Genomic DNA, 9,566 nt, shown 5'->3' on the forward strand with positions numbered 1-9,566 from the left:
CTGTATTACCAAGTTGTGACCAGTCATCCAACAGTTGCATAAAGTTTTTAAACTGTCCAGTCCCTAGCTTTACTTTGTAAAATGTATGACTCAGATGTATCTTACTAATATGTTTGAAATACAATTTTAAAACAACCAGTCATAAAAACATGAAGGCCATTTAAACAGTAACATGGTATACATCTACCACAGACCTTACAAAACAGGTTTTAAAATGCTTATTGTAAGCAAAAGATAAGAGCTCACTTGCTTAGATATTTGAAATACAACTTTATTATGATCTAAACAGAAAAGAAATGGGAATGACCACTGAATATTGTGATGGAACTGCAGCAGTCTTATATTTGAAACTCAAGGGGATGTAATTGTGGCCCAAAACAGCTAAATACACAGGTCCAAAATATGAATTATATATTTTTCAAACTGCCACATTCACTCCAAAGCCCATTCATTTCCTTCAGCATCTTAAAGATTAAGCACATGTTCTGCTCAGCTATATAATAAAGTGGCAAACATACTATGCCACTGACATCACAGGACAGTTGCCTATAAAACTAGATCTCTGATGCTGGGCTCTAGCTTCATTCCCTTACATGTCATCATCTTCATCAGGGAGCGCAGTTATCTGAGCAATCTGTTAAGTCCTGCTCATACTGTGTGGCCAGTGCTGGATCCATGACAACCTCTGGAGGTTCAAGAGCAGGCATGGCAACAAGCTCCAAATTAGAGTCTCCAATAAGTTTTCTAGCAAGCCAAAGGAAAGGCTTCTCAAAGTTGTAGCTACTTTTGGCTGAGATGTCATAGTACTGGAGATTCTTCTTCTTATGGAAAACAATTGATTTCTCCTTGACTTTTCTGTCCTTAATATCCATTTCGTTGTCACATAAGACTATAGGGATATTTTCATATACTTGTACCAGATCTCTATGCCAGTTAGGTACATTCTTGTAAGTAACTCTTGATGTTACGTCAAATATTGTAATGGCACACTGAACTTTGATGTAATAACCATCTTTCAGACCACCAAATTTCTCTTGGCCAGCTGTATCCCATACGTTGAATTTAATAGGACCTCTGTTACTTGAGGATGGACCTCAATAGCCAGGGTGGCTACATACTTCTCAAATTCACCAGTCAAGTGACGTTTTACAAATGTGGTTTTTCCAGTACCTCTATCTCCAACTAATACAACTTTGAACTGCACTTGGGGGTTGTCCTTGGGCGGCCATTGCAATAGTTCTTCCAGAAGTGTCTCCATGTCTGTCTGACTGAATGATGGAAAGACGACCGAAGCCAAGTAACCATAATTTTTAAAGATCATTACAGGACGTAATTTTGTATCTAGCCTTTAATTTTAAACTGCAATCTGTGGGAAGGTTGTGTAGTGTTGTGAAGAGAAATGGGCTTGGATCTTGACTGTGATCAACCAGGTGGCCAAAGGCAAGTCTGTGAGTTCTTGAGCCTCTCAGGGCTTCCTTATGTCTAAAACGCAAGTAATAGCAATTGTGAACTTTAAAACAGGGAGTATTAACTTTTTTGTGTGTGTGTCATGGGCTCCATTAGTAGTCTGGTGAGTGAAGCCTATTGTACCCTTTCTCAGGATAATGCTATTAAATGCACAAAATAAAACACAAAGGAATTACAAAGGATATTTACAAAGCAAATCTATTATATTGAAAAACAGTTATCAGAGTATTTTTTTAAACATATAACGTATGGACCCCTGGTTTAACATAAGGCATCATTTAAATGTGAATCTCTTCATTGTAGGGCTTTAAACAAGTTATTTTTCTCTGAGGGTCAGTTTTTCCATGTTTGTGAAATGAAAGGATTAGATTACATGATCTCTGAAGTTCTTTCTAGTCTCTCCTGTGCTTGAAATTGTCTGCCTGTCTGTTAGAAAGTACAGATAACTTATTTTGGAAATAAATAAGGTGACTCTTAAATAACAAAACCAAAAAACAAAACTTGGGTCAACCCTGCATTGGGGTGAGGTTAGAAATATATAATCCTTATAACCTGATAACATTTATTTTTGTTCCTATTATTACTTGCAATTTAAACAGTCCAGTTCCATCATTGATTTCTACCCTGTTTTGTTTCATTTTTATGCTCCTTCAGAGCTTTACTCTTCATGTAAGGGTATGAACAAGAGCTGTACTCAAGTAAAGCTTCCTCTTCACTATGAACTTCTGAGAAGCCCTTCTCTGTGAATTCCCAGCGGGTTGCACCTGTTATTTCCTTTTAGAGCACATAGGTGATTTATGTCAGCATTATTTGGGGTTTGTAGTTGTGAAAGTAAGCAGACAAAACATTGTCAAGAAAAGCAGAACCTCTCAGGAGCGCCCCAAAACCCCCAGAATTGCTTGAAAGTATAAATTGGGTGCTCACCAAGTAATAGTATCCTTCCCACAGCTCCAGAGTGAGTGAATATACCTGGTATATTAAAAAAAAAAATTAAAAAAAAGCTTAAATGATGTGACTTTGAAATGGATCACTAGCTAGCTTGAACAGCTGTCACTCATAAAAGTTCAAGGGAATGGAGGAAGAAGTCAGACAAAGGGGATTCCATTTAAAGAAACCTAGATGCCCACTGCCTAGCCCAGGGGATTGTCTCCCAAATGAGTGTAAATATTAAAGGAAAACATTGCAAAGAGAAGGCCAGCAAGGCCATCATAACGGCACTGTCACAGTCAGCTTCATTGAAAAGAAAGTCCCCGTAGCCTACCAGATGTGAGAATTGACCTCCATTGTAGCAAAGACCCGATTAATTAACCATCACTAAGCCTTCTACAGAAAAATAATCACATGATGTTTGTGGGAAGGGCTTCTATCTAGGGAACAATAAAACCTTTGGTGTGTTTTCATAAACTTCTGCACTTGCAAGGGATATGTGTCATCCTATTTGTCAAGAAAGCCCATTACATGTGGCTGTTCTTCCTACTCTCCCTAGTTTGTATCATCTCACCAAGGTCTTATCTTTCTTACCCACCTACTCTGACACTACTGGGCTGGAGGTAAACCTTTGAGGGAACAGATAGACAGGGTGGCAGTTTTAAGAACTTGCTGAACAACTTCTGATTATGTGGCAGACAACATAAAATTCATGACAATTGAAATCTAGCAAAAGGCCAGAGCAAGTTGTTTTCAATGTTGCTCATTTTTAATAGTATTAACATGAATGTTGGTAAACACATTTGTACACTTATGGTATATCAATTCTGACTTCCGATAAGTTAGTTTAGGTATATGTGTATATACATATATATATACACACACATACACATATATGCACATATATACATACATACATATATACACATACATATACATAATTATAAAAATATACATTTTATACGTACCTATATGTAAATACACACATATGTATATACATGAGCGCTACAAAAAGATTAATTTTAGTCCTAATGCTTATACCCAAGGAACCAAATTTAATCTTTCATAGTTCTTGTGCTCTCTTTATATCTCTGTCTCATCGCTCTGTGTGTCTTTTTGTCTCTTTGTGTATCTCTCTGTCCCTGTCCCCTATCTCACCCAGGTTGCAAGTGCAGGCTGATCCCAAGGTAGACTGACTTGAATTTTGACCTGCTCTATTTCTGACCTGGTCGGTTTCCTCCCTCCTTAGTCAGCCTGATGGCCTACCACATTGGTTCTGGATTTAGTGTGAACACCTGTTCATCTTTAGGACACTGTAAATTTGCACAACTGCAATTTGCATTAGCTTAGGTCTCCCCAGTAGCAGAGATTACAGCATGGTTATGCTATTAAACAATCCAGATTCTTCTGCAAGTGTAAAGTAACAGAATGTCAGAAAATATAACTGTGAGAGTTCTCTGTTTTCTTTTTTGTCTCCCACTTCGGAACCTGTGGGACAAACAGCAACTGTCCTTTTAGTTCTCTTTGTCATTTATAATTTGAAGCTGAGATGACTCTGCTGTTTCAGAAGCTAAGTGACCACTTTGATGTGATTGTTCCTAAGTGCAATATATATGTGTCTGATGGGGATGACTGTCATTTCTGTACCTAAGCCTCCACAGATGTCTGAGACAACCTCTAGATTAGTCAGCTGAGAGAGCCCGAGTCCATGGTTCCAAGATGTCAAAACATCTGGTCAAGTCAGTAAAAAATCAAGTCATAGAAGCAGTTGATAGATAAACATCTGGACAATTGGCAGAATTAACTGAAATGAAAGGCCCTCTAAATTGTCTGCTCCTAATTTGCCAGATAAGAAAAAAGTCTGGTTTGAGCAAGTGTTGGGGGAAGCATGAGCACTGATACTTACCTCTTGGGAAAAAAATTCATAGATTCTTCCTGTAACTCTTGGTGGGGCATACACTATTAATTAAATCAATTCAAGTGACTCATGAGGTCAACACCATGGTCATAATTAATAATGACTCTTTGAAATAAGATTTTAACCTTTCTAAATTTCTTTAATGTGCAGGGAAACAGTAAGGACTTTTTCTTTTGCTAGTCAAAATATATTACCAAAGCCAATATTTTTGTGCTCTTTATTATCCCCTCTTGCTTCATCTCTTCTTCCTTTTCCTCCTCTTCCTCCTTTCCTTCCCCTTCTCTCTCTCCCTTCTTTCTCATTCCCCTTCCCTTTCTCTCTCTGTACTGACAGATACACATACATAATAAATAAAATAAATAGTAAATAAACAGGAATTCGAGCAGAAAGGCAGAACGTAAAGACTTTGCTCTTTTGCTGATCTTTTGTCCTGGCTCTAATTAATTTGCATGCTAAGTCAAAGAGGATCTTTGGAGCCCTGAGGAAAACCGTGTGGCTCCTATGGGACTGCTGTGTCAGAACTCATGAAATGGGTTTTGGGGATACATGATCTTCATAAGAGTTTAACAAGTTGTAAGGACTAGACAATATTAGCCTGGAAGCAGTCTGTCTGCCTCTTGTTTAGCAGCATCCCTTTAGTTGGTTATGGTGGCTCATAACCTTGGCAATGATCAAAAAGTAATCAGCCTGAATTTACTGAGGACAGGATTTCTAGTAAACATACCCTAGCAGTTGGGAACTGATATGGCCCAGTGGGAGAACCATAAGAGAAGAATCCCAGGGACTGGTAGCAGAGAGCTCAATGACCCTGTGCTCAGGGAAGAAATCCAGTAGAGGAGCATGTTCAGTAGAGATGGCAAACCTAACAGAGAGAGTAGCATAACGATATCCCCAGAAGTTATCCGTAGGCTTGCAACATTAGAGGTATGACTCCTCGACTGCTTTTTGCATGCCCTTTACATGTGGGTCCTTGCCACATGGATTCTTGGCATATAACTCTTCACATGTGATCCCTGATCATATACATTCCTTACCTATGTGCCTTCTGTTTATATGCCCTGATCATATGTGTTCATATGTGTCATATTCTCTATTATCTTTCTGCTATTGGTGCTATAACCTGTGTAAGTGGTCCTCTCCGAGGTGGTCATGGATGGAAATCTTGTCTCTATCTGCTATGCTATATGATTACATGTCTAGTTAAATGAATGTCATCTACCTGACTGATAAAAAGATATACATTTGCTGGACCTTATAAAAGATGATTTTTAGTGAGTGTGGACCCAGAGTGCTTCAAACATGGGGTTTTGCTGGGGGTTCTTTGAAAGGGTGGTGTCAGAGGATTGTGAATATATTCAACTTGATAATCCAGATCCACTCTTGTCTTGGTTTGAGATGGATGGATGGATGTCTCATGAAACAGAAGAGGGTTCTATCAATGACTTCCTCCTGACATGAAGAAATACTTGGTTTACTGTGGAAATCTACAGATCTCTGGCTTGTTTGTCAAATAATCTGGAAATTTTGGTGTCTGACACATGTGTGAAAAGTCTGACTAGCATACGCACTATCCAGGTTTAAATTATGACTAGGGAAAAGCAAAGAAGACTCAGAGGTTACTAGAAAACAGTAATACTTTTTAATGCGTATCACCTCCCCCTCTCCAAACTCCCAGAAGCCTTTGTAGTAGTCACAGTCAGCAATAGGTCATAATTGACATGGGGGTACTCTATCAAAATTTTTATGGTCTCTATTCTGATGGTATAGCAGCCATCACATCATTCAGCCTGTGCTTCTCTTCAGCTTTAGTAAGATGTCTCTGGGAGTTCCTGCTTACTTTGGCCAGATCATAATCTTGGACTTGTTTCAGCTTCTTCTGACAGGAGTCCCATCATCATCTCCCATTATTCTCTTCCAACTGTAATGTCTCAGTTCAGTTGCCCTGCTGATGTTACATCCCCTCAGGTATGGGATGGTGTAACCAGAATGATCCCAATTCAACAAGTCAAAAAAGCATTTATTAATTATCTATGATGAGCTAGGTACTATGTTTAAGACTGGGGATATAAAGACTAAAATAGTTGATTATTCTTTGTTTGAGATACAGGCTTAAGAACTGCCCCTTTTCTGACATGTAATTTTGACCTAGGGCTCATAGCAACTTAGAATTATCTTGAATTCTGGGTCTCCAGATGGACTGTTTGTCAACTTTTTGCCTCACAGTGGAAGATAGGGGGAGGTCTATGCTTCAACAGTTTCCTACTTCCCTCCCAGCTACAGGAACTTTTATCCCTGTGAGGGTGAAGGGAGTTGAACATCTGAACTGGAGGAGTTTGGGAAACCTTCACTGGGAAGGAATGCCAGACTCAGCTGTGCTATGGAGACAAGGCAGGTAAGAAGGAATCAGCACATGCCCATTGAGTGTAGAAACAGTGGGGTGAAGATGTCACTGGTTGTGGCCACTTACAGGAGTTTGGAGGTCTTGGTTTGGATTTATGGTCAGAAAGGAAAACTAAAGGAGGATCTGAGGTCAAAGGCACTGTCCCTCATATGTCACAGCTACAGGTGATTATAAAAAATGAACTTTTACCAAAAATGCACAGGCAAAAAAGAAAGAATCCAACCAGAGAGTTATTATGGGAATAGAGAAAATTGGAGTTTGTCTTCAAAGAAGGATACTGAAGTAAAGAAAACTTCTTATATTCCCAAAGAGTAATGCCAAATGATTATCCGCCCCAAAAGAATTCATAGAAGACCTTTAAAAAGACTAAAAATCAAATGAGAGAGATTGATGAAAACAAAAAACATAAGAAAAGTCCAAGTAAAACAAGAAGATTATGAAAAGAAAGTCAACTAATTAAAAAAGGAGATCCAAAATCTTTTTTTCCTTTTTTAATGTCTATTTATTTATTTTTAGTTTTCAACATTCATTTCCAAAACATTTTGAGTTCCAAATTTTCTCTCCATCTCTCTCCTCCCCCCACTCCAAAACACCATGCATTCTGATTACCCTTTCCCCCAATCTTCCCTCCCTTCTTCCACACTCCTCTCTTCCCTTATCCCCATCTTCTCTCCTTTCTGGTAGGGCAAGATAGATTTCTATAACCCATTACCTGCACTTCTTATATCTTTGTTACATGCAATATCAATTCTCAACATTCATTTCTAAAAGTTTGAGTTCCATCTTCTCTCCTTTCCTCCCTCCTCACCCATTCCCACTGAGAAGACAAGCAATTCAATATAGGCTATATATGTGTAGCTTTGCAAAAGACTTCCATAATATCATGTTGGGTAAGACTAACTATATTTCCCTCCATCCTATCCTGACCCCCATTTATTCTATTCTCTCTTTTGACCTTGTCCCTCCCCAAAAGTGTTTACTTCTAATTACTCCATCCTCCCATTTACTCTCCCTTCTAGCATCCCCCCATAGTCCACTTATCCCCTTCTCACCTAATTTCCTGTAGTGCAAGATAGGTTTTCTTACCAAATTGAGTGTGTATGTTATTTGCTCCTTAAGCCAAATGTGATGAGAGTATGCTTCACTTTTTCCCTCTCACCTCCCCGTCTTCCCCTTCATTGAAAAAGCTTTTTCTTGCCTCTTTTATGAGAGATAGTTTGCCCCATTCCATTTCTCCCTTTCTCCTCCCAATATATTCCTCTCTCACCCCTTAATTTTACTTTTTAGTCATGCCTTCCTATTCAACTCACCCTCTGCCCTCTGTCTATATATATGTGTGTGTGTGTGTGTGTGCGCGTGTGTGCATAATTCCTCCAACTACACAAATACTGAGAAAATTTTCAAGAGTTAAAAATATTATCTTTCCATGTAGAAATGTAAACAGTTCAACTTTAGTAAGTCCCTTAGGATTTCTATTTCCTCTTTACTTTTTCATGCTTCTCTTGACTCTTGTGTTTGAAAGTCAAATTTTCTATTCAGCTCTGGTCTTTTCATCAAGAATGCTTGAAAGTCCTCTATTTCATTGAATGACCATTTTTCCCCTTAAGTATTATACTCAGGTTTACTGCGTAGGTGATTCTTGGTTTTAATCCAAATTCCTTTGACTTCTGGAATATTATATTCCAAGTCCTTTGATCCCTTAATGTAGAAGCTGCTAGATTTTGTGTTATCCTGATTGTATTTCCACAATACTAAAATTGTTTCTTTCTAGCTGTTTTCAATATTTTCTGCTTGACCTGGGAACTCTAGGATTTTGCTCCAACATTCCTAAGAGTTTTTCTTTTCAAATCTTTTTCAGGAGGTGATTGGTGGATTCTTTCAATATTTATTTTACCCTCAGATTCTAGAATATCAGGGAGATTTTCCTTGATTATTACATGAAAGATGATTTCTAGGTTCTTTTTTGATGGTGGCTTCCAGGTGGTCCCATAATTTTTAAATTGTCTGTCCTGGATCTACTTTTCAGATCAGTTGCTTTTCCAATGAGATATTTCACATCATCATTATCTTTTATTTTTTCATTCTTTGGGTTTTGTTTTGTAATTTCTTGGTTTTTCATGAAGTCATTAGCTTCCATTTGCTCCATTCTAATTTTTAAAGAACTATTTTTTTCAAACTATTTTTGAACCTCCTTTTCCATTTGACTAATTATGCTTTTTAAGTCATTCTTCTCCTCATTGGCTTTTTGGTTTAGTTCTGTCAATTGATTCAGCCTATTTTTAAAGGTGTTATTTTCCTCAGCATTTTCTTGGGTCTCCTTTAGCAAGCTGTTACTTGCTTTTCGTGATTTTCTTTCATCACTCTCATTTCTCTTCCCAATTTTTTCTCCACTTCTCTTACTTGATTTTCAAAATCTTTTTTGATGTCTTCCATGGACTGAGACCACTGCATATTTATTTTGGAGCTTTTGGATGCAGAAGCCTTGAATTTGATGTCTTCCTCTAATAGTATGCTTTGTTCTTCCTCATCTGAAAGGATGGAAGGAAATACCTGTTCACCAAGAAAGTAACATTCTATGGTCTTATTTTTTCCGCTTCTTGGGAATTTATCCTGCCAGTTACTTGACTTTTGAGTCCTTTCTCAAGAGGAAGGTATACCCTAGGGACCTGTAAGTTCTGTTACTCCAAGATGGCACAGTCAAGGGAGAAGAGTTTACTCCTCTCCTGGCCTGCACTTTGGTCTAGGAGCAACCAAAACCTTTTCTGCCCAGGATCTGAGAGTAGGGTTCCTTCTGCACAACTGCTTCCAGCTTCACCACACCAGCATGTCTCCTTACTCCAGGACCTCCACTCA

The 9,566-nt window shown here is 38.3% G+C and overlaps 1 pseudogene; it reads right to left on the reverse strand.

Annotated features, from left to right (window-relative positions):
• Nucleotides 1-589: 589 nt before the first annotated feature.
• LOC140528173 (GTP-binding nuclear protein Ran pseudogene) lies at nt 590-1,229 on the reverse strand (annotated as a pseudogene).
• Between the last annotated feature and the right edge of the window lie 8,337 nt (nt 1,230-9,566).

This window comes from Notamacropus eugenii, chromosome 1 (assembly GCF_028372415.1).
Source record: "Notamacropus eugenii isolate mMacEug1 chromosome 1, mMacEug1.pri_v2, whole genome shotgun sequence".
Classification (NCBI taxonomy): Eukaryota; Metazoa; Chordata; class Mammalia; order Diprotodontia; family Macropodidae; genus Notamacropus; species Notamacropus eugenii.